The 25,300-nt window shown below is 35.4% G+C and overlaps 1 protein-coding gene and 1 pseudogene across 1 annotated transcript in view; one reads left to right on the forward strand and one right to left on the reverse strand.

Moving 5' to 3' along the window:
• Positions 1-25,300, forward strand: part of NR3C2 (nuclear receptor subfamily 3 group C member 2) — a 300,382-nt gene that overhangs the window by 94,677 nt on the left and 180,405 nt on the right.
• Positions 17,958-18,076, reverse strand: LOC120613649 (uncharacterized; annotated as a pseudogene).

Genomic DNA, 25,300 nt, shown 5'->3' on the forward strand with positions numbered 1-25,300 from the left:
GAAATGTGATGTTTTGATTTAAGATATTTTACGGAAATTGGTATCTTGAGGACAGTCCGATAGCCATTTTAATACAAGACATTTTGACACAAATCAAGAAAGCAGACACACCTCTTGGAGATAACTACTTCTAACAGATGTTTGTGTATATTATTCCAGACTTGATAAATTGGAGGGTATGTATTTTCCGATAGAGATCACCAAAGTATTAAGAAAAAAAATACATCCTGGTAGAGTTCTGCCTCAAAGATTATAATGGTTAAAATATTAAAGCATTGTTTTTTAAATGGCCTCCTGAAAGATTGATTCAATTTGCCAATGGCAATAGGCATTATAAATATTGCAATCTTGGGCAAAAAGTGGTCATTTTTATCTGCAGTATTTTTCTTTCCATGATTATCTACTTGTACAGATATATTGAACATCTGTGTTCCTCCTTTCTTTTTGCAGAGCTTTATTGAGATATAATTCACATACTATGCAATTTACGAATTTAAAGTGTACAATTCAGTGGGGTTTAGTATGTTCACAGACCTGTATAACCATCACCACATTTTTTTTGTAGATTTTTTTTTTTTTTAACTTTTGGATTTCTTGTTTAATCTGATTTGAAAGAGCTTGGAAATTAATCAGCACAATGTGTTGTATTTATACCAGTGTCAAGTGTGTAAATCGTCAATATTTTTAAAGTGCTTTTTAAAAAAGTAATGATAGCTATCAAGGTTTATGATTTCTGGTTATAGTGACACCCTTGGAAAGTTCTTTCCAACCCGAAGTTCATAGAATTCTCCTAAATTTTCTTCTGATGCTCTTACAGACCACCAGACTTTCAGGTTTTTCTTTAACAACTCATGTGCAAAGCAGATATTCTTAACCCAGCCCTCCAGCCTCATGAAATGGAGCTGTGAAGAAAATGGATGAGACCCACGGTCAGAGGTCACAGTTGCCATTATCACTTAGTAGTAAAAGATGGTGTTTTATTTACTACAAGGTCAGATGACCTATGATAAACGTCGTGTTTCATTTTCTCGCCCCCGGATGTGGAGTATCAGGATACCTAAATATTACTGTCTCTTTTTGCAGCATCACGACGCCTCTTTTACTAGGAAGCTTCATTAATTTTTTTTTTTTTTTTTTGTCAGAAAGTGTGAAGCATCTGAAGGCTTTATGCAAAGCAGCTTTTTCTAGATTCCATAGAAGCTCATAAGGGAGGAGTCTCAAGTGCTTAAATCCATCACTTAGAGAATCCTGTAGATAGTGTCATTTAAGCATAACATTCATTCTCTGAAATAACTTTACATAAGTTTTCTGGTATATGTGTCTAAGTAATTTATTTGACCTCAGGAGTTACCTTGGTCCCAAATATAGTAGCTTCACACATTTCAAAGATGCCACTCCCCCATGTTGCCCCAAAGGTTGGTGTGTAGTCTTAATTAGAGACCTTTCCAAACCCTTAGTTGAATGGACGACTGATTCTCCATGGTAGTAGAAGAGAAACTCTTTTCTGCCAACTAATCATTAGTTTTCTCTTTAACCCATCCTTTTCGGTAAGAGGAAAATTCTAGACTTTAGGGTATAACTTCCGCCATCAACAGAATGTATTCTTTTTTTTTTTTTTTTTTTTTTTTTTTTTTTTTTTTTGTACTTGAGAAACTTTATGATGCTAAAGATTAGGATGAGATCTACTTTCTTTTGACTAATTTTGGAGAACATATATCTCATTTCTATAATGTGAGTGAACTTTGGAATATAAAGTGTAATAGGAGAATAGGAATGTCTGGCTATTTCAAATGAATGTGCATATATGACTAAAGTATGGTTGTTGTTTTTTTTTTTTTAATCGTGTGGCTTGTTCTTCAATCTTTATTTACCAAAATCAGATAAAAATATTATTAACAAGATAGAAAAAGATTATTTGCAATAAAAGTTATAGTTTGGTGTCTAAGAAGGGTTGCCTCTGCTTGTGACACTAAAGGAGCTGTTTTCTTGGATGCCATTAGATTGGAGGCAAGGGGATAGCCCAGCAGAAACTCTTTAAAACTCTGGATTAAAAATCGATGAACTAGAGCTTATTTCTTCAAGACTTTAGAAGGCCCAGTTGTGAATCTAAGGCTGTATTTCATCATGTTTGCGAGCTGAAGACTGCATAAATTTTGAAGCCACAGCTTACCTAGTTTATAAATGCCTGTTAAGAATGAATTCAACCTTATGTACAGCGTGGGGCCTTCACTAGGTTAATTAGGTAATATTTGCCAAGTTTTATGAGGATGAAAAGCACCTATAGGTGCTAAGAGGCATATTAATATTTTCTACTTAAATTAACGCCATAATATTTTTTAGATAATGATAGGTTAAACTTAGAAATTCACAGTTGAATTTTCAACTCAATCACCCATTTTTAAAACTTGCCCTCAAATGAGTATTACAGAAATGTTTACATTGTTGGAATACAGTCTCCCTGGCTAGTCAGAAATAGATAAGAGATGATCAATGGCCAGGCATGTAAAGGTAGCAACTGATCACAGAATGACAAGCCATTAAGCACCAATATGTGACTTAGGTATCAAGTTAGACTAATGAGTTAAATAAAACTTCTTGTTAACAGATTAAAATTCACTTAAGAATCACTCAGTATTTTAAATTGAATTTTAATCTTTAAATTTAACTTTGTTTTAATATTCTTTTTGTTAATTGAACAAATTGTTAACTTTAGAATTGGTCAGAATCCAAATCCAATCTTCAGTATTTTGGACAAGTGACAAACTTTCTCAACCTCAGTTTTCTTACCAGTAGGATATAGAAGTTTTTATAGCTTTCCAGGAATTGCTTGAGGCAGGTTTATGTAAATCTGCTTACTGGTGTGCTACTGGTGTGCTGCTTGGTACGTGGTGGGCGTTCGGCAAATAGGAGTTGTTTTACTGCCTCCTTTTGATTTTCCCGAGAAGATTACCATTTAACTGAGAAATCTCTTGTGATATCAAATCAGTATTGTGAAAGAAAGGAACATGAAGTTTTAGAAGAAAGAACCAAAAAGTGTGGAATCTGTAAGCAAAGAAACCCTGATTGACCTTAGTATGGGATGTTGCACGGGCGCGTAGGGCTGATGCTCCTCCGTTCACCTTGGGCCCCACACACCAGGCCCGATTTCCTGTGATGTGACCAGTCACCAGGCCCCGATGGTGTTTGCAATTTTGACTTCTGATAGAACTTTATCCCATCATCTTATCATCTAGTCTTATATAAATTTAGGGGTTTAGCATTTCTATAGGTCTTGTGAATGAAAGGGGAGAGAACATAAAAGCTTTATTGTATCATCAAAAAATCTGGCAGAGGTGCAATTGGAGACTGGTTGAGACTATGTGCTAAAGTAAGATTTTGAAATAACTGAGAATTCACCTGGGATCAGAAAACCCAGGGTTAGAATTTGTATTTCACCATTTATTGATCATGAGGCCTTGGATTAATTCCTTGAGCCAGCGCAGTACCTGCTTCATTGGTTGTAATTAACCTGTTTTAATTATCTTCTCTTTGTGAACTGAGAATTGAATATAGTTCTGAATCAGTGGTGCCCTTCTTACTGTTCAGACTGGTTCTCATTTCAGAATCTGGATTAACTCCTGAAAATTGAGGACGAGGAGCTTGGTTGCTGTTACATGCTGGGGAGTTTTGGGGGAGTGGGGCTACTCTCACTCCCTTTACACTGTTCAAAGTTGGTTGTCATTTCTCTTTCTTTGGTAGAGGAAAACAAAGATGCTAGGATCAACTTCAGAGGTAGGGCTTTGGCTTTGCATCTTTCCTCCCTTTGAAATGTATTGTGTGTCTACCTTGTAAGAAGGCGCATTCATAGAGTGGTAGGTGTCGGGGGGTGAGGGGGGGGCAGGTCTGTTTTGTGCCACAGGAATGCTTCTCTTTCCCTTAAGCATGTCTTCTCCCCACGTTGATTCTTCTTCCTTTCATTTCTCCCCTCCTTCCGCAAGAAGAAATAGAATCTTCCCCTCTGCAGCCCCTGAATGTTACCACTCTGTGTGCAGGCTTGTGTTACTACAGGTAAAAACGGAAGTGGAACAGTTCATTCCTCCCACAGCTGCTTCCCCTTTCCTCATCATGCCCGTCATTTCTATAGCAAATACAGCCCTGGCTGCACGTGGCAGAAGCCCTGGCTGGAAGCCAGTGTTGAAGTAAACACCCACTGCTGCCTTTGGAAAAGGACAAGCTGGGGCATGGTATTAAGGCAAGAAAGGACAACTACAAAGACCAGAACCCCCCACAAGAAGGGAGAGGCTTTAAGGGCTAGTGACGGGGAAACACGTAGGCTTAATGTGTGGCTACGCTGTGCAGCTCTGCTGCAGGGACGGTGCGTATGTGAGAGGACAAACAGAAAGGTAATGGAGAGAATAAAGGGAGGTCCGGCAGGTTAGACCTGTGATGAGCGACGAGACCAGTTTCATCCCAGTTTGGTAATACTTCTATGCCAAACACTAGCAAGAACAAGTTTTATTTGACTTCTGTGACAGCACATCCACTCCTGTCCCATCGTTCTTCCCATTTTTGTAAAATCATCAGGAGGGAGTCACAGAAGGGACTCGGGGAGATCCAGTGCACCGAAGTTATCAGCTGATTACTGACTATGGGGAAGAACAGACGTTCCAGAAACCATTATTGCAGTGTATTTGGAGGTGCTCCAGTTTGTAGACACATTTTTGCCATAATCACTGCACCCAGGATCCCATAGTACATAATCTTCAGGGCCACTGTGATGAGTTTGAAGAATATGTCAGAATGTCCATAAGGGTGTTTTTTGTCTTGTTTTGTTTTTTTAGGTTGGGGCTACAGAAGGTTGAATCTGAAGATTCATATATCCTAAGCTAATTTGGCTACATACCCTTAATTTTAAAATGTACTTTTTCTCCCATCCACTTTTTGAACTTTCAGAAATTGACGGGTTTCTTTGAATCATTAAGAACATGTACTACGTTTCTTTCCAATTAAATCAATGTTGTATCTTACCATTGATCATGACTTAGAATTAGATATTAGGAAATTCAATATTTTACCATAGGGTACTTGATATAACTATTGTTTAAATCTATATGTTACATGAAATAGTTGGTATAAAAATTCTTCAAGCTGAATTAAAAAAAAAAAAAACCTGAAAAGCTCAAGTCTTTCAAAGACTGATAGCTTGCATACTAAAATGATAAAAATGTTGGATGATAAGATCCTTGCACTGACCACCTCTAGGTGTGTGTAACATCTCTTCTTTAGAGAATGCTCTCATCTTGGAATACTAACATTGGCAATCTTGAAGCTTTACATAAAACTTACCCAGATAACGTTGAAAAAAATATATATTTTAAAGATGAAACATCTGTACTTCTTTTCATAATCTGGGTCCAATGATTTTGTTGGTTGGAGTTCACATCTAAACTGAATATGTTAAAAATTAAGTTTATTTTTGAGGATCAAATTTTTTGCCTACAAACTTGTTAACAGTGGTATGATTCACTGAACAAAATAAAACTCAGATTTAGAATTTTGATAATGTAGCCAAATTAGTACATGTATCTATGTGTATCTCATACTTCACAGACAAAACAAGTTTTTAGATAACATCTACTACTGTAAGGGTTCACCTTTGAATATATGAAAGAATAATCTTTCATATATTGATTATTATTGCTCTTATTATTACATAGGTAGGGGGAAGTATTTAATTTTGTTAACACAGTCATTGGGGGGAAACTTTCTTTACCATTGCTACAAGCTTGCTTGCTTAACAGCAACAGTAAACGTGCTTTCTCTCTCCCTGGTGAATAAATTATCTATTGTATAGATCTGTTTTTATCTTACCCTGTTTATGCTGTAGCACACTTTATAGATGACAGTCTCATGTGTGAAACATCCACCACTGCTATCATGTGAGAATACCCAGGTTTCAAGCAGAGGCATTGTTGTACTTTACATGTCATGATATCCTGCGAACCATAAATCCAGTCATCTCTTTCTCATTGATCTGTTGCATACCTATTTGTTGTGACATCTCTGCTGTTAGAAAGGAAGCAAACTGTAGGAACAGTGTACTAGAGATAAAAAGAGAAGTTAAAACATACATATACACAGAGGCTGCTTTGTAACTTACTCAGTGTGCTTATGTTCCTTCCACCTCCTGTAATTTTCATTAATCACAACATACAATATAGGAAGGTTATCATTTTGCAGATAAGGACACTAAGACTCAAGGTGTCTTATTCAAGATTACAAAGCTATTTGATAGTAGAATGGAGAGATTTTTATGTGATGAAATATTGTATTCGTTATTGGATCCCCTTACCATAAATGCACACACATCCCTTGCTTAGTCACAGCAGCAGACCTTGTGGTGCTGGTATTAGAGAATTATCTTGGTAAATTGGTGCTGATGCAAATGATTCACCAATCTGTAGATGTTCCTGCAATATGATACTAGTTTTCACTCTCATGCCCATGTAATTTTTGAAGTGACATTTGCCTTTTGTTGTAGGTATTTTGCTATGGCTTTAATGTGCTAGTTTGTGACAATTAAAAAAAAATGCAGTATTTAAGGCAGGTAAGATGACTACCCAATTAAAGATAGATAACCTTTCTCAGAGTGATGCTATTTTTTCTGGTTGATAATGAAGGATATAAGATAATGGTGGTCAATGCTGGTCCACAGATTAATTGTCATTCTGCACTGAGATTTGGATCTATTCTTGTAAGATCTATGCGGAGGTTAAAAATGAATAATTTGTGAAGTGGAAACAAATGCAGACACTTGAAATTATATAATATTTAGAAAAATATTGGGACTGAAGACTTGTAAAAATTAGAAATAATTTAACTATTTTTTTTTTGCTTTTCCTGTAGATCAGTAAGGTTTTCAATTTTTTCCATAACACTTCTCCTTCATTTGTACACACATTTAAATGATGCCTAAATGATTTATGATGTATCTTTCAAAGAAAATTAAAACTAAATACCTTTCCTTTGAGATCACTTTTTGGCTTTTTATCCTCAAATCCCCAGATCCCCTCTCTGTGCCTTCATTATAACCATGCCAGTTGTATTTTTTTTTTTAATGTAACTTCTTACCTTTTTACGAGTTGCTCAAAATAGATTCAAATCTACGTGGTTTAGGTATATTTAGTTAGACTACCGCAGTTATCAAGAAATTGATAAGATGATATTGTCTTAATTTTTCTGATGAACATGTTAAAGTACTTTTTTCCCCCCACTCAAATTAACTATCTTTTATAAGAATCTTTCTAATAGGTAGAGTGAATGTCTAATGTCTTAGATCAGTAAATCCCTAAGCATTAATAAACATATGGTTTTTCTTTTAAAAATACTAATAAAGAACATTTAATTGGAATGTTGGAAGTGGAATGCTGGAACCCAAAATGCATGTTTTCCTAACATAATGTGAAATATAAATATATAATATCAATTGGAGTCACATCTATAAATCAAAAATTTACTTCATGAAACAAATTGAAAAGAATTTCATACAGACCTATTGATTTTTACTTCTCAACATTCTAACTGATACTTTATATGTTAAATTATACGAATTTCTCCACCCCATCCTTTTTGTAAAAATGTATAGGTTAGTATTTTTCCCTCATGTTTCGTAAGAATTGGCACTTGAATTAAGTCAGTGCCATAAGAAATCTGTGTACAGCAAATTAAAGCTACATTTACATGGGTCATGGATTCCCAGAAACTAAATAATCTAATTTTCTTCATTAAAGAGGTAATAAAAATAATACTCACTGTAAGTATATAAATATACTTTAAATTATTATACATAATAACTATATATATATATGCATGTGTGCGTGTGTGTGCATGTGTGTGTATACATACATACATTCATATATATATATATACACACACACACACACACACACATATATACAGATATATATACATATATCTGTATATATATCTGAATAGGCAAACCAATATAATTCGACTATACCAGAGACAACCACCATGAATATTTTACATATTTTCTTCCAGTCTTTTCTCTTTCTCTCTCTCGCTCGCTCCCATTGCCCTTCCCCCGTACTAACATATATTGAATATAAGCTCAATCATGCAATTCTTTTCTGCTTTTTTTAGTTAGCATATTGTAAGCATTTTTAATGTAGAAAATATTTTTAGTGAGTGCTTGAAAAAGCTTATAGCCTATATCATAATATGTTTAAATTTTCTCTCATTGACCATTCATATTTGTGTTTCTTCCTCATATAACTCTTGTAATGTGTATATTAAATCTCCATCTTAATTCTGACATTTCAAGATGAATTTAAAAAAAGGGCGGTATTGTAAGGTCGAAGAGTAAGAATTTTTGAAAGTATGTGTCATAAAACTTTTATAAATGTAATACCACTTACATTATTATCAGCATTAATTTTAGAGTTTAATGAAAGCAAAACATCCTTATAAACCATACCAAGAAAAAATATTCAGGTGTTGTCGGCATATACAAGCTGAATGCATCATTCTAAAGCAACGTTACTTATTGGTTAGGTAGAGGTTAAGGGGTTCGGAGTTTTCCAGAAGAGTTTATTTATATAACTTTCTCAATTTTTATTTCAGTGTTGGTAGTCGGAATACTGGACATGGTAGCTCAGAAGTGACACTGCAGGCCATTTTGCATGACAGGTGGGCCTGGGTACAGCAGCAGCTTCAAACCACCAAAAGTGGTTGTGGTTAGCTACGGAATGTGTGTCTGAATACTTAAAGGCTGGGGACAGACCTAGGAAGACCCTATTGGACTTGGGGACTGATCGGCAGATCAAAGTGACTAAATAGTGAGTGAGCCATGAAGTAGGAGGAAATCAAATACTGGCCCTAACTATTCTGGTCCCGTGACATACTCCAAAGCTGCTTTTTAAAAATAAGTTCTCATAGCAACTTTGATACTGTCAAAACATTGGTTATTTAAAACTGCTATTTGCCTGAGTTATAGATAATCAAGAGTTTTTAACATTAAAAGCACATAATTGTCATATGTGTTTTCAGTACACTGTTTTTCAGTGTTAGAATTTTACATAATAGAGATTTTACATGATTTTCATTGAAACACTCAAATTGTTTACCATGTTAAAGGTTCTGTGTAATTGGATATATATTTTCTTAGTTATGAGAATATTATGGTAATATATTTTGATATCAGAAATAGGTATAGAATATGCAATCGTTTTTACAAATGAGCTGTAATGAAATTTTTCTTTTAAACCCTTCTAGATTATTAGGCAGACACTTAGTTTTCCCCCCGGAACCAATGTAGGCATTAGATACTTCCAAAATTATTATCCTTTCTAGGAAAGTACAAAACCATTTACAAATGATTTTTAATAACATCGACGTTATGTTTAAAATCCAGCCATGAAGATAGTTTTATAGTATTTTATTAAAATACTGTATTGAGTGCAGGTCTTTAGGTGCTCCATTTTCATTACTTTGTAAACTGTAAATATAATTGTAAAATATAATTTTATACCAATCAGACCATTAATGGGAAAACATCTACAAAAATAACTCTGTGCATAGTAAAGTCACAATACCTTTTCTGTAACTGAAACTCAAAAAAGCTCTTAAATGTAAAAAAGCTCTTATATTTTAAACATAGCTATACATCTGAAAGAATGATAATATTTTTCACAGAACTAAAAAATGACCACATTTAATGCTGTGCTAAAAATAGCATATTTGCATCTTACACTGTGTTGATTTCTGGTGAAGTGTGGAGAGGTGGCTCCTTCATCTCCCTTATGTCACACTTGCTCTTTTTTCCTTTCCTCCTGAAACTACATGGTCATACTGCTTTTGAGGATCACTTCCCCCATACAGTCCTCTCATTATGTCTTTTAACTGAATCCAGTTTTAGTTGTTTTCATTAGAGTCTGTGATTGCTTAGTCAGATTTGGAACTGCAACATCATGCATTTGCTCTTACAGTAGAATATACCTCTTTCAGGTAGAAGTCGGGGTATACGTAGCCTTTGTCAATGAGACCCTTCTATCACCTGCTTTCCTCCTAGAAAAGATGTAAGACACAGGTTATATTAGCCATTGCCGTAAAACCTGCAAGTGTGTGCCAGCAAGAGAAGCTCGCCATAGGATTGGGGATCTTGGGTTTTACTGTGGAGCTTTGCAAGAAAATTGCTTTGCCTGGAGGTGCGAGGTTTGCCATCTTTGCAAGACAGGATACATACAGGAAAGGGAAAGCCAACTGGGCACACATAAAGTCAAAGCAAATAAAGCTTAAAAACTGGTATATGAAGTGTATTTGAAAACTCATTGTAGTTTAATGGAAAGAGCAGAGAATTCAGAGCCAAAACTTGGGACCGGGTTTCCCACCTTACTGTGCTGTCTTCAGTAAGCCACCGAAGTTGTTTTCTTCCATTTTTAAACTAGGGCCAATAATACCTATCTTGCAGGCTTTGTCCTCTGATTTAAAAAGATTTTTGCTTTTTGCTAAATTTACAATAAGAATGTTTTATCAGTTCTTTTTAGTTTACAAAATGTGAATTGAAAGGTGTTTCAATCAATGCAAGATGTAATAGGAACTGTACCAACGTATATTATTGTTGTCCATCACGTTAAGTTTTCTCACAAATATAGAACATTGGATGGTTTAAAAATATTTTTATATATCAAAGTTTGCACTGAGTGAAATGGACTTGTTACAAATTTGAAGTTTTTCATTACTAAGTACATTAAAAGAGATCATGTTTTACAGTTTGTCTTTTTTCCTTAGTCATGGTAAATCTGTGAATCACTCTCAAGATAAATGCTGTTGGGCTGCGGCCCAAGGATATTCTAAAGACCAAAACATTTCCTTTCCCTGCTGAATTATCCACAGTGTTTTATCTTATTTTGGGATGGTTTATTCCTTGCAGTTAGTAATAAAAGAGAGTCCCAGGTCATTTAAACAAGTAATTAAGGGAATAATTTACGATATCTTGTGTTCGAAAGGGTTAATTTTATTTGTTGTGGGTTAATGTTGCATTTATTGTCTACGTTTATAGCTTCCAGTAGTTCAAAGGTGAATCATTACAACAGTTAAAAATTTTTCCTCTAACATTTGTGTTATAGATCTTTAACTAAAATATGTTTTTGTTTTTGTTTTTTTTAAAGTCCCCCAAAAAGCCTTTTTATAAATTTGCTGAAATGCAATGTTAAACAAAACTCTGTGGAAAGAATATGTTATTTTAAAAAGTATGATTATTTATTTGGAAAAATGCCAGCTGTAGCTAAGTTGAATCATCATTTAATGAGACATTTATTTGAATTAATGTGACATTACTTAACAAAGCACCATATAAAACTGTATATGACTTGTCAATGAGAATACATTATAGTTTTGCAGTTTCTGTCTTATTGCAGTTTCTCTTTCAGAGAAATTCATTCTCTCAGCCCTGCAACAGTCGAGTGCCTGCTCTGTGCCAGACGCTGTATTAGGTGCTGAGCACAGGAGTCAGACAGTCAGCACTGTGCTGATAATGGTAAATTTTAACAACTGGCTCTCTGGTGGGAGAAGAAAGTCCCTGATTTCTACTGTTTGCTTATTTCTAAATGCTCCCACCACGACCTATTATGAGACAGATGTGATGTTCTGGAGTATGAACTTGGGAAAAGGTAGTAAGTAGTACACAGTTTATACAGTATTTTCACCATACTGATAGAGGCAAATGTAAATTAATTAGGAAATGATGAGTTTTGAGTATTTATTATCACATTAATTAAAGTTTATAGAAAGTAATTTTTAATAATAGCTGTAATTTAACAACCAGTTTGGAAAATTCCTGAAAATTTAAGAATTGGCTTTTATGAACAAAGAGAAGCTGTCTCCAGTACACTGCTAAGGGACCAAAAAAATTGGTAAAAGGTGTTAAGTAGGAGAAAATCGCAAATGTGTGTACACATGCACACACGTACTGCTTTAGAAAGGGTGGTCGGTGGAGGACGTATTGAGAACATGTGAGCAGCCTTCTGAAGGAGGTAAACTTATGAGGACAGTATTGCAGTAATTCATTTGATGGCTGCCTGAACATGATGGCAGTGATGAGGGTGGTGAGAAGCGACCCAGTTCTGGGTCTATTTTGATGGTAGCGTGCACTGGATTTGCTGATGTGGGTGAGAGAGAACAAGCTGACTCCAAAGCTTGAGCTTCAGCAGCTACAGGACTGGAGTTACTATGAACTGAAATGGGGAAGACTGCTGCAGGTTTCTGAGGAAGATGTATTTTTTTTCCCCAAAATGTTGTTTGCGGTGCCTGCTAAACATTTCAGTAGAGATGTTGAACGGGCAGTTGGATTTAAGAATCTAGGGAGAGATTTGGTTTGTAGATACACATTTGAGAGTCTTAAGAATAGAGATGAATGAGGTTACCAAGAAAATGGAGAAGAGAAAATGTAAGGAGTCCAACACAGTGGGAGGATTAAGCAGAAGCCTGAGCGATATAGCCCAGGTGTTAGAAGAAAAACCCAGAGTTCATGGAAAGCAAGTGGAGTGTATATTTCAAGGAGAGAATGGTCTACTATGTCTGATGCAGCAGGTTATAGGTCAGATAAGGTGAGAACTCAGAATTGTCCATTGGACTTAAAGGTGATTGATGATTTTGGTGAGACTGGTTCTGCTGTGGCTGACCATGTTTGGAGAATGGGTTCCTGAGTGTGGGAGGAAAGAAACCGGAAGCATGGGGCATGGAGAACACTCTCAGTAGTTTTGCTATGAGGGAGCACAGAGATATTGGTGGTAGTTGGCTGAGGAAATGGAGTCAAAGTGTTTTTTCTTTCTTAAAATAATAGCATGTCTGTATGCTAACAGGAATGAACCAAAAGGACCAAAAGGGGCAGATGGAAGTGAAGCACTGCTCCTGAGCAGGCATGAGAATGTTTGGATCTGACACGTAAGGGGAACAGTCAGCGTTAGGTAGAAGCTTGTTGTGTCATCTGTAGAAATAAGAAGGAATGCAGAGTATGTGGGCGTAGGTGGGCAGACGCACTGGCAGACACTTCCAAGAGGTCTCTTTTGAATGCCTGTGTTTTCTCAGTAGAAAGGGAAGGTTAAAAGTTCTCTAGGTCCATGTGAAGGTGAATAGACTAGAGAATTGCACTGTGATGCTAGGAGATTTGTGGGCAGCACCTAAGGTTCACTTGCATTGGTTGATCTTAAAATGAGATCCATCCTCTTAGTTGGGTTTTATCCAGTCACGATCAGAGGCATGGCTGCAGGTAAGGAGTTATAGGGGGATACTTGGATTTAAGCAGAGTTGAGAAGTGAGCACTAGATAGCAGGAGGAATTATATGCAGGAGGAGCGATTACAATATAGGAGAATGAAGTAATGTAATTCCAGCTTAAATCTATGTATTTTATGAAATGGTAGCTCAAAACTATTCTGATAATTTTCATTGTAAAACAATTGTAGTTATTAATGGTGGTTAAATAATTGTATCACATTCATTTATAGTTCTTAGTAGCAAAGAGTATTCTTAGAAGCCCTGTGACTCCTTTTTTAAATCTCCCTGTCCCCCACGAAAAATGTTTATATTTTTGTTTGCTCATTTATCACTCATTAAACTTGTATTGGTTAAATACCCATAATGAGTCAGGACACATAATAGTTATAAATTGTGGTGTCCTTCTGCTTTTCTGATGACGAGTATGTGATAAGTTGGTACTCATCATGTACTTGTTTAGAGCATATATATCTACTTATTATGCTGGTTGATTCCAAGTCAGAAAACAGATTGATTAGGATATTTGGGATTCACATACGTAACAAATTTTGCTACCATATTTTTAGCATTCAGGGTGTTTGAGGGTGTATTATTATTTAGAAAAATTTCCTCCATAATGCATAAAAGTGCAGATTTCAATATGGATTTTTCTAATTTGTTTATATACATTTATATTTCTGATGGTCTGGAAAAAAATGGACTGGTCTCTTGCTTCCGTGCATCAGCAGGTACCACTCTCAAGCTCACCTGGTCATGGAACTTAGCAAGTCTTTGAGTTCTTCTAAATAACCCATACAATCTAAATTTTCTTACATGTTCTGTAGTGAAGATGAAGAGTGATGTATCTCAAAAACCTCCTAGGTACCTAGATAAAAAACTCTACTGTTAGATAATTCCCTTCTCCACAGCACTTGGTCCTCTGCCTTACGTTTGTTTTCCTCTGATCCTCCACCATGCTGGCCTCGGCCTCTCTTCTTCCTCTGCGCACCATCCTAGATTTTTTTCTTTCAAAGTGTCTTCCAATCCCCTTTTCCCATGATGCAGAAGTTAGCTGATACTAACTAGCTTTTCTCCCATACCTGAACTTATTTAAAAGAAACAGCTTCTTTCAGTAGGATCCACTATCCTTAGGAACACATTTGTTGTCATCTTTTGTTATTTTCTTGTCCTCTTTGGGGAAGAAGCTTGTTCCAGTTGTTTCCCAGTTAAGTTGGGCCTTAACCCCCAACGTAGTACTACCACCATCCCTAGATCGTTATCCATATTAAATAAATGTAAATATGAGCTTCTGAAGCAAAGATCTATTCATGTTTGGCTTCATGCTTTGTGTATAAGGGCATTCATAAAGGACAATATCTTAGTGATTTTGGTTTGAAATATATTTTAGTGGTTGCTTTGAGTCATACACACATCTCTCACATTCTCTGAGTCGCTTCATTTGTCAAATGTTGCCTGCCTATCTAATTTCCTCCTCATATGAATCTATCTGTAAGTTAATACTTTAAGCAATTATGTTTAAAATTATAAAGTAGACTAGAAATATTATACAGAATACCTGATTGGTTCCTTAACTCACCATTTTGTTACCATTTTCTAGTAGACAACACATTTTAACTGCAATCATAAATTAGATCTGAAATCAGAAATGACTGCTCCAAGAGAGAAAGAATTCAGCAAACTATCTTGCATAGGACAATTCCTTCAAAGATAGTTGCTATTTCTCTTTGCCTAATTTCATCTTTTTGCATTTCTTACCTGATATAATACAGTAACTAACTCTCCTAGTGTTTGACTATGACTTGGTTTCTTATTAATGAGAGAGACCAAAAAAAATTAAATTTAAAAACTACAAACTGTCCTAAAATATTTATGGTAAGGGATAAACGTTTCTTCTTATACTATGTTAGGATATTAAGTTGTAAATTAAGGAAATAGTCTTAAGTGTTATTTATAAAGCTGTTGCATTTAATCCATTAATTGTATTAAAAGGGACATATTGTAAACAAGTATTATCTCTTAACTAGGAGCTTATCTACAGCAAAATTCCTTTTATCTTTTCATTTGCCCCATAAGACATATGTGCTATAATCTATTTTTAATGTTTTGCAGCATATTTATAGGGTGAAATTATACATTTAAATCTATGGTATGTGTTTAGAAACCATCTGTTAGAACTTACTGGAAAATAGAAACTTCCTTCATTAATGTGTTTCCTTATTTGGGGACTTAAACATTTAATATCATCTTTCCTACTCTATAACTTGAAGGATGAGAAACATTGAAAATGAGTTCTACTGTGTTCCCAAAGGGGGATTTAAACTTTACTGCTTTCATTCTGTCCTATTTCAGAATTGTTGTGTTATAAAAATAAACATTTTGATTTACTAAGGCAGTAGAAAATTGTGTCCAGTTAATTTAGTTTTTAAATTTGAGGATTTGTTGGAGGAATATTTATGATAGACATCCTCAGTTGTAAGAATGATAAATCTATTTATTTGAAAAAAATCACTTAGCCAGTTGGAGAAGGTGAAATAGGGGGTGGATTCAAAAATGAATACAATAGACTCCCTGATTTCAAGGAAGGTCTATAGAGCTGTAAAATATGCGTAATAATTCACAAACAAGGGACCTGATGAGTCTCAAAAAAGGGGTACAGAATTTTGTATAAACTGATCATTTGTTTCAGTGTAATCAGTCAATTTATAGGTAATTGCTCTAAGAAAATTATTCCACTTATTCTCTCTGACTTTTATTCTTTTAGAACTGAAACAGTATTATCAGATTTGTTCTCTCTCCTTTCAATTTTTCTTTCTAATTATCCAGGAAAATTTACCTTTTATAAAAAAGCATATTAAATGCCCTCCCCTCAATCGTGGAAACATTTATAGATGACTTTCAGTATTAAAATATACTCCCTCAAGAAATGCAAGTGCAACTATTTTCCTTAACTCACTGTAAAAGATTAAGAGCAATAGGTAGAGAGGTCCTTCTGGTAAGAGAACTCCAAGGCGCTGCCTCCACCATCGCTGTAAAACCTCCAGCAAAAGGACAGGCAGATGCAAAGAGTGCCATTGGTTCAAAATCCATGTTGGCACCTGCTTCCAACTGATATTTAAATTTATATAAGTGAAATACATCTGTGGAGATGTCACATAGAAAGTGATGACAAAATACACCGGGTCAATGGATCCTCAATACACATCTTGAAGTAAAATTATATTTTCTTGAGTTCCCTAAAATCAAGAATCTTATGTTCCAGAAGTTTTCATGTAACAGTCACTCAGTTTTCTTTTTTGTTAGTATTCTTCCTGTATCCTCTGAATATAAAAGTATGATTTTTTTTTTTGGTATAAAGGTAGGGTGAAATAGAGAAATTTACTTGTACCATAGTATAACACAGTCAAGTTGTTATTTTAAAAAAAAATTAATATCTTCAGAAAAAGATGTTTGGGTTTTAGTATGCACTCTAGACTTGAAAGAATTCTCTTTTTCAGTAGGTTTATCTGAGAATTTTGTTTCCACAGGGATTTGGAAATAGAAACTTATTCTTTAGCTTTTCTTTCTTTAAAAACAAAAATACAGAAGCAGGAAGTGAGGATTGTGCATCCATAAAAGAGTTACAGAAAACTAAAGAAAGGAAGTGACTGAGATCTGGTCTTCATAGAGTGAGTAGGAGGTTGACAGACTTAAATCATGTTTTGGTTCTGTTGCAGCAATTATTTGTATAAATAAGTCTGAGGTGATGCACATTGATGTTTCTGTAGTAAGATCTTAGGATGTTTGCATGTATTTTCACATGTTGCAGCAGAAAGAAAAAAAAAAGCTGTATTTGGCAGTGTTCTCTAGAGAAACAGCACCAATAGAATATGTGTGTGTGTGTGTGTGTGTGTGTGTGTGTATATCTGTCTGTCTCTGTCTACCTATCTATCATCTATCATTTGTCTGTCCCTCCATCCACCCACCTACCTTCCTATCTCCCTATCAGGAAAGGGAGGCAGAGGGGAAATAAGCATTTGGCTCGTGCGGTTATGGGGCTGTCAAGTAAAAGTTAAAGTGCCCTAGGCATCAATCTTAAATATCAACAGAAGTTGTCTTCCTTCTCTAGGTCCCAACATACCACCAAGAGTGTCTTAAGAAGTGTTTGACAGAACAAAGAGCATTCTATTTCAATCCAGAGAAAGCCTGCACGTCTAAGCCCATATTCTACCTTTTACTTCCTTGGACAGTTACTTGATTTACTTACCTTTTTCTTTTTTAGAAACTGTAGGTAAAATTGCCTAGAAAAGTACATTATATACAACAGAAAGAGAATTCAGTTTGTGAAAACACGGACTGTAGAGTACTATGCGGACAAATATGAGGCGATGGTATGGTGCACACTGTTGGCCCAGATGGCTGTCATGGGCTATTTTATTTTAAAATAGAATCAACTTTTGTCTTTTATTAGCCTATCCTCAGAATCCTTTCCATAGTATTCTAGCTCCTGCAAGTTTTTCTGTGATCTCCGGGAGCATTTGTTTATTTGGCATGTAAAATAAAAGCAGCTGAAATATCCAGGACACATGTTGAACCTATAACATCTATGAATTTCTTTTTTTTTTTTTAAATGAGGCAACTCTTGGTTGACCTCACAGATTGCAAGGGCCTTGTCAGCTTACAATCTCTTATTTTTTTTATTTTTTACACCTACAGCACCTGGTCTTCCTAGGTGGTCTCCCATCCAAGTAGCAACCAGGCCTGACCCTGCTTAGCTTCCGAGATCAGACGGGATTGGTCTTGTTCAGGGTGACACGACCGTAGACTACATCTATGAATTTTTATAAAATATTCATATTCCTGAGAAAATATGCACTTGTCTAAATAGTAGAAGCATTTATTACTTCCACATCCCCAAATTGAGTTAACTGCCACAAGTCCCCCGTTTTCCCAGCTCTCAGTCATAACGTGTTCATGCACCAGCTGCTGTTCAGCTCAGTCAATCGCAAGGAGCTTTTATGTGCCCAACTGTCGATGAAGATTGTCCTAAATAAAGCTTCCCCACATCATGAACTCTTCTTCATTTTGGAGATTTTCAGAGGAGTTTTGGAAGTTGTGATTTTAAAAAGTAATAATAAAAGAAGAACGGGATGCTTTGCAGCAGGATAATGCAGACTCTGCATGTCCTGCAGCCCGGTTCTGTGCTCCGCACCACAGCTGTGTGTGCAGCAGGCCTGGGAGCGGGCACAGCTGGAGGGACCCCATCCTCTCCCTCGGACTCTGCCAGCCAGTTCTGACTGTAGCCTCTGCCTCTCCTCGCTGGCTTTAAAAGAAGATTATATTGTGTTATTGAGGAGAATGGAAGAGAAAATGTTTTTGTTTTTTATTTCTTTCTGGATCCCAAAGATATTTGGTCTAGAACAAATCTTAGAAAAAGTTAGAGTCCAAATTAATTAGAATGACTTTATACTTCCCTTTTCATTGTATATGGACCAGAATTTTAAATTATTCCAATGACACCAAAAATGCTTTGAACTTTTCTCATTATTTTACAAATGAGGACATTTTTATTTTATCATTTCATTGACCACTCAGGAACTGCAAGAAACGATAAATTACATAGACAACTAGATACAGATTATTTATTAAGATTAAATTCTAAAGCCTTATGTTAATGAAGGCATAGCATATTTGCAATAGCATTTGTAATTTCTGTACAGCAGAATAACTAGAATTTTTGTGCCCTGATGACCTCTGATCCGCCTAAATGCTGATTGACAGCGGATGACCAGAGACTGACCCAGAGTAGTAGATCTGCAGAAGGTGCTCTTGATGTTTGCTCTGCCATCTGTTCTAGGATGTCCACATAAATCATTTGATCATTTTGTCATATCTCAATCTCAATTCACCATTATTGATTTAAATTAGCTGTGTCTTTTCTGGTAAAGAAGAAACTAAGTTAACAGTTAATTTCTAGTTCTTTTATTTTAGTTTCTTAATTTGGGTAAAAAGCAAACCTATAAATTCTGAAAATAGGAGGCAAATACAATACATTTTCATCCTCCCCAAGCCATTCTCTTCCCTTATCCTCTTCCAGAAGCAATCACTCTTCTGGGTTTGTCTTGCTTTGTTTTGTTTTACCTTAGGTTAGTTTTGCATGTTTTAGAACTTCATATGAATGGAATCATGTAGTATGATCTTCATCCATTTATTATAACATTTTTTAGATTTATTTTTGCTACTATAAAATTGTTCTTTTTATTGCTATGTAATATATCATTAGCTGAATATACTACAGTTTATCTCTTCTATTGGTACTTACCTAGGCTGTTTCAGTTTGGGGCTGTTAAAAATAAAGCTTCTGTGAATGTTCTACTACATGTCTTTCTGAGGATATGTTTTCATTTTCTTGCGCAAATATCTAGGAAGGGAATTGTTTCATAGGACAGGTGTGTGTTGTCTTAGAAGAAACTGCAGTTATTTTTCTACAATAATTACAGCATTTTACGTTTCCACTAACAATGTCTGAGAGTTCCTTTTTCTTTATATCCTCACCAACATTTTATATGTCTTTTTAATTTTAGCCATTCTGGTGGATATATAGTATGTGACTTTTTTAATAAATAGGTATATTTTCAAGAACTCTAAGGTTAATTTGCATGCTATGAATTATCTGTTACACCTACATATTTTGGTATTTTTTTAAAATTAGAAAATGTGGGTTTTCTCCCAACTTACACAGATATTTTTGTTCATTGGTTCGAGTTGAGAAATTTCACAATTAAATATAATAATGATTAGGCTAAAAAGTAATGAAAGATAACTAGTCAATTATAAGTCTTCACATTTAGTGTGGAAACATATTTTTAATTGGTTTGTTCATTAGCTAAATCATTCATTAAGTCATAAATATTTTCTTTGTGAATGTCTGTCTATGCTGTCCAATAGAATTTCGCTTTGATCGACATGGTCATTCTGTGCTATTCACTATAGTAACCGCTAGCAAATGAGGCTGCTGAGCGCTTAAAATGTGGCTAGTGCTGCTGAACAAGACTTTAAAATTCTGTTTTAATTATGGCTAGGGGCTGCCATATTGGATAGTGCCTGTCTAAATAAATACATCCAGAAGTTGTCTGGTCTTGCATTACATTATAAAAGAAAGAAAATTTCCTTCATACTTATATACTAGGAATTACAAGCCTGACTGTAATTCTTGCTTTAATGTCACTTACACTTTTTACATTAGGAATTTTATTTTAAAAATTATTTTTAATTGAAGTTTTATATTGAGATAATCGATTCACATGCTGTTGTTAAGAATTACTAAATAATTACTAAATAAAGATCCTGAATGCCCTTTATTCACTTTCCTCCAATTGTAATATTTTACAAACCATAGTACAGTATCACAACAAGAAGATCAATGTAAGTACAATCAAACCCAGAATTCTCAGTATTGTAAAGTTATATATCTGATGCTTAGATTGTTTAGAATAATAGCCACTTAAAAAAATATCCACCCTACTGGGCATTTGTTTCTATGCATAACATGAAATGGGCAGCTGATTCAGACCCTCTTCTATTTATGATGTTAGAAACTCGTATGTTTCATTTATGTCACAGACACGTGTGCTTTTTAATTGCTCAGATCATTACCCAGCAGATTGAAGTCATAAAGACAGGGAATCATTACAAACAATCCAGTTTTCTTAAGAATGAAGTCATTTAGTTTCAATGATTATGTGATAATGAAAGATATAATGTTCTCACTGTGAAGAAAGAAAACAAATAAAAGATCTTAATTAGACAGCGTTCTCTTTTGATTATAATGGGACAAAATATAACTCATTTCTGATTTTTTCAATCTAGAATCTTATAGATTATAAAGAATAACTGTAAATACTGCTTTTTGGATTAATTCCCAGGCATGTATTAACATCTTAAGTGATGCTAGAGCACAGATAAGGGAGTTGACAGTAAAAATATTACTTTTGTCCTTCAAAATAATCTTTTAAAATAAAAGATGTTTATTTTGATAAATGATTCAAGGAGCTTGTCAGTCAATAAGATGTTTTGTGACCTTCCTAAGCTCATCCTAGATCTGCTCAACCCTGTCTCCATGACCTAGCTCCATCCTTATTTTTTAATCAGCTCATGTTAAGAATCTCTTCACTTTATGCAAAGTATTAACTCGGACAAAATTGACCCATGTTTTCTATGCTTGCTGTATTTCGTGATGAAATAGGTTGTTTCTGGAATAAAAAATACACCTTTTCTAGCTCCTATCAGGCTGTCGTCTCCAGTGGAGATGAGAAGTGGTGTGGGAAGACAGGACAGAGTCAGGACGCATCCCCCTTAGTTCCGTGCAAGGGGGGATGTGCCGAAGTGAAGGTGAAGTAGTCACTAGGGACTATTTCTTGTCCTCGCTGAGCTTAGGTTCTAGCAGAAGAGGGTGGACATGTGTTAGACGAAATTCAAGGTGGTGTCGTCAGTGAGCGTGTAGGGAAGAGAGAGCCAGTCCATCTTGGTGGGTGCAGGTGCTGTCATGTGCGCATGGCCTTACAGGATGGGCAGGATTTTTGGTGGCCAAAGATGGCAGGAGTAGGCATTCTAGATAGAGATGCTGACGGGGATAATGACCTAGTGACCAGAAAATACTAGAAATGTCTGTGTACTTAGTTTCTAGAGGAGAAGGTCATGCAGAGTGATAGAATGGGGATAGAGACAACTAGGAGTTGGAGCCTGATTGTGACAGCTCTCAGTCAGGGCTGCGACTTTTGGACATTTTGGGGGACAATGCTTATTATTATATTTAAATGTACTTCTCAATTCATTCAGTTTTTTTTTAGTTTTCTACACATGCTCTTCTGTCCGCATATCTTAAATATTAATTAGGTTCCAGAAAAGGTGATCTTACAATGTATCTTATTTTAAAGAGAAATTTTCATTTTGTGGTACTTGTAACTGTCAGTAATTATACCAGATCAGTATGCAGGTACCTAGGAGGACACCCAGTAGGGCCAAACCCCTCACCTGGGGGAAGGCACATGGAAAAGAGGTGCTTTGAGTACCAAAGACAGCCTTACTGACCGGCATGGAAGATGGTGGCCCAGTTCCCATAGAGAGGATTTTGCTCTGATGCAGATAGATACCAGAATGGGGGCAACCAACAAGCTAGGGCCACGTGTTGGTAGGACTTCTGTTACCATTACTGTTAAATCTAAAATAATGATAGGACCGATGCTCCTATGAAAATCTAATGCCTGATGATCTGAGGTAGAGCCGAGGTGGTGATGCTAGTGCTGGGGAGCAGCTGCAAATACAGATGAAGCCTCAATTGCTTGCTGGCCACTCACCTCCTGCTGTGCGGCTGGGTTCTTAACAAGCCACAGACCGGTATCAGTCTGTGGCCCGGGGTTTGGGGACCCATGATCTAACAAGCAGATCACCAGACTGACCTCTCCCCTCATTAGAAGCATTGAGCAAATCCGATGTCAGAGATGTGACTCTTTCTCTTCCTTGCCTCTGAGATGTATTGAGTGTATAGGCCAGACTCGAAACGGTTTATGACTGACGTAGGAAGCCATCAAATGGAATGCAAATTTCTCTAAATAAAGAGCAGTTAACAGTTGTGTATGAAAGAAAATAACTTAAAATGTGAGCATTTTAGGTAAATATATGTCGTCAAGGCATTTCTGGACAGTAACAGATTGGAGGAGGGAAAACACATCCACACTGAACCAGTCTTAGCATTGGTTAGCCCCACCTATGCGATGGAAGAATCAGTGTCTGGGAGTTATTGGACGTTCCATCTCTAGATTCCAAAATGTTCACAGCACGATCTGATGAGATACCCTTTGATCTGATGGATTCTGATGCCAAGTTTGGTCTGAGGACTGTCATCCCCAATTCATTTCCCTGCATTTGCCCAAGCAAGGAACTTAGTCTTCTGAATGAATGGTTATAAATTGATTCAGGTTTTTTTTTAATTTTTTTTTTAGGAGAAATGTTTATATCTGGTTTGATCTTCCCTACAGTTAGTGTATTGATATTATCTATATTGTATGGATAATATAGATTATGGATAATATATTATCTATGTATTATACATGTAAAATATATTATGGGTGGATGTATATACACACACACACAAACATACATTATACACACACACACACACACACACATACACACACACACACACACACACACACACACACACATATATATATATATACACATACATATGTATATATTTTTGTATTTGCCAGAGAAGGGTATAAAATTTTCTCATTAAATGAAAAACAGAAAATTCTTGCCCCAAGTGCAGATGTTCTTATTTTGAGATTTTTTAAGGTCTTCTAACTCTGAAGTTAATTGTTAACTTTGTTTACATTCTGCCGTTTTTCAAAAGCTCGACAATATAGCTATTACTTGATATCATCTCTATATCCCTTTTACCTGTTATAGCCCTGGTATCTAGAAGTCAGTGAGTATACTTTGACTTGCTTGTTTAACAGAGTATTATAAAATAGACACATTCTAAAAGGTTATCAAATCTTATTTTTCTATAGACTTTAACCTATCATATCAAAATTATGGCTGAGTCCATTGCCCAGTGTCTGTTAACAGCCCTGAGTAGTCCAGAGATCTTTGAGAACTGGGATACGGTCAGGAACTCAGCCATTTGACTTTTTTGAAAGACCTTATTAAAATTCTCTATATTATGATCCCTCATGCTCATTCAAACTATAATCTGGAAGAAACCTCATAGCCTGGCCACCAACCTGGAATGGATTACTTTGGACTGTAACAGTTGTTGGACAGGGACTGGGGGAACTAGTAGGTGTACTTTCCAACTTTATAAATTAGTATAGCAAGTGTTGTTGAAAATACTAGAATTTTCTCGTTAGATCCCTTTTAAAAAGTGCTGTGTATCATGATAAGGGTTTTAGCAATATTAACATGACATTTTATATGTCTTCTTAAAATATAATTATATAAAGCAACTAATGTTTAGTGGGCATTAGTGCATGCCATACAGAATTTCAGTTATGAAATCATGAGAGGTAAATTTAGAACCAGAATAACAATTTCTTACAGAGAATATCAGAATGACAGCTGATTTATATGAATAGAGTACTGTATCCTTCCTATGCTATAAATGACATCCAGAGGTAGGGGTAATAGAGTATAATAAAGATCAAAAGATGAAAACTAGGAAAGATAGGAAAGTATATTCAAGAAAATTAAGGTTACTCCAAAGAAAAGAAATATATTACTAGGAATGTAGTAATAGTTTATGCTATTTACTACAAAGTAAAGTTGAGAAGGGCAATGCTACTGTATGTAGGGTTTGTTCACTGTGAAAGTCAATGTTTTGAAAAATTTTAGTAAAATAACTAAGCATCACTTCCCATGTAGTGAAAAGGTCACTACATGGAAAAATGAAGGCCAGCGGAATCACTTCACTGTATGTAAGTGTGAGCAAGAACTGAATAAAAGATGTTCGCAAACAAGAATTGGTTTTCATTGACTAGTGTTCAGTTGCATACTGAAATATTGATAGTAACAGAAAAAGATATAAATGCTTTGTCAAACCCCAAAAGTAAGATCAATAAAAATAATGCATATAATGATAGTGTAAAAAGCAGTTCTCTTAAGATTTCATCTCCTAAAATATAAGCGCAGATACATTTTTGGAAAATAGTATGTCAAAAGGCTAACTTGGGGATACTGTCCATATTTTATTGTGTGGCAAACTTAAAATTCTTGACATAAAGACTTATGTGGTAAAAAACCTTAGAATTATTAGAAAAAAAAAGTCTGTCATATCTAACTACAGATTTATAATTATCAGGGGAAATAAAGTTTTAGAAATAAAACCAAAATCAAAGAGAGCATTTTTTTTGCTTTTAGTTAATGCGGATTATTCATTTTAATTAACAAATGGTATAAGAGTAGATGTCAGTCTAGAAAGCTGATTTGTTATTCATCCCATCTTTCAATAAAAATGCTAATTTACTTGACATGGTTTGGAAGTAGACAAA

The sequence above is a fragment of the Pteropus medius genome, unplaced genomic scaffold (assembly GCF_902729225.1).
Source record: "Pteropus medius unplaced genomic scaffold, Ma_sr-lr_union100, whole genome shotgun sequence".
NCBI classification, from domain to species: Eukaryota; Metazoa; Chordata; class Mammalia; order Chiroptera; family Pteropodidae; genus Pteropus; species Pteropus medius.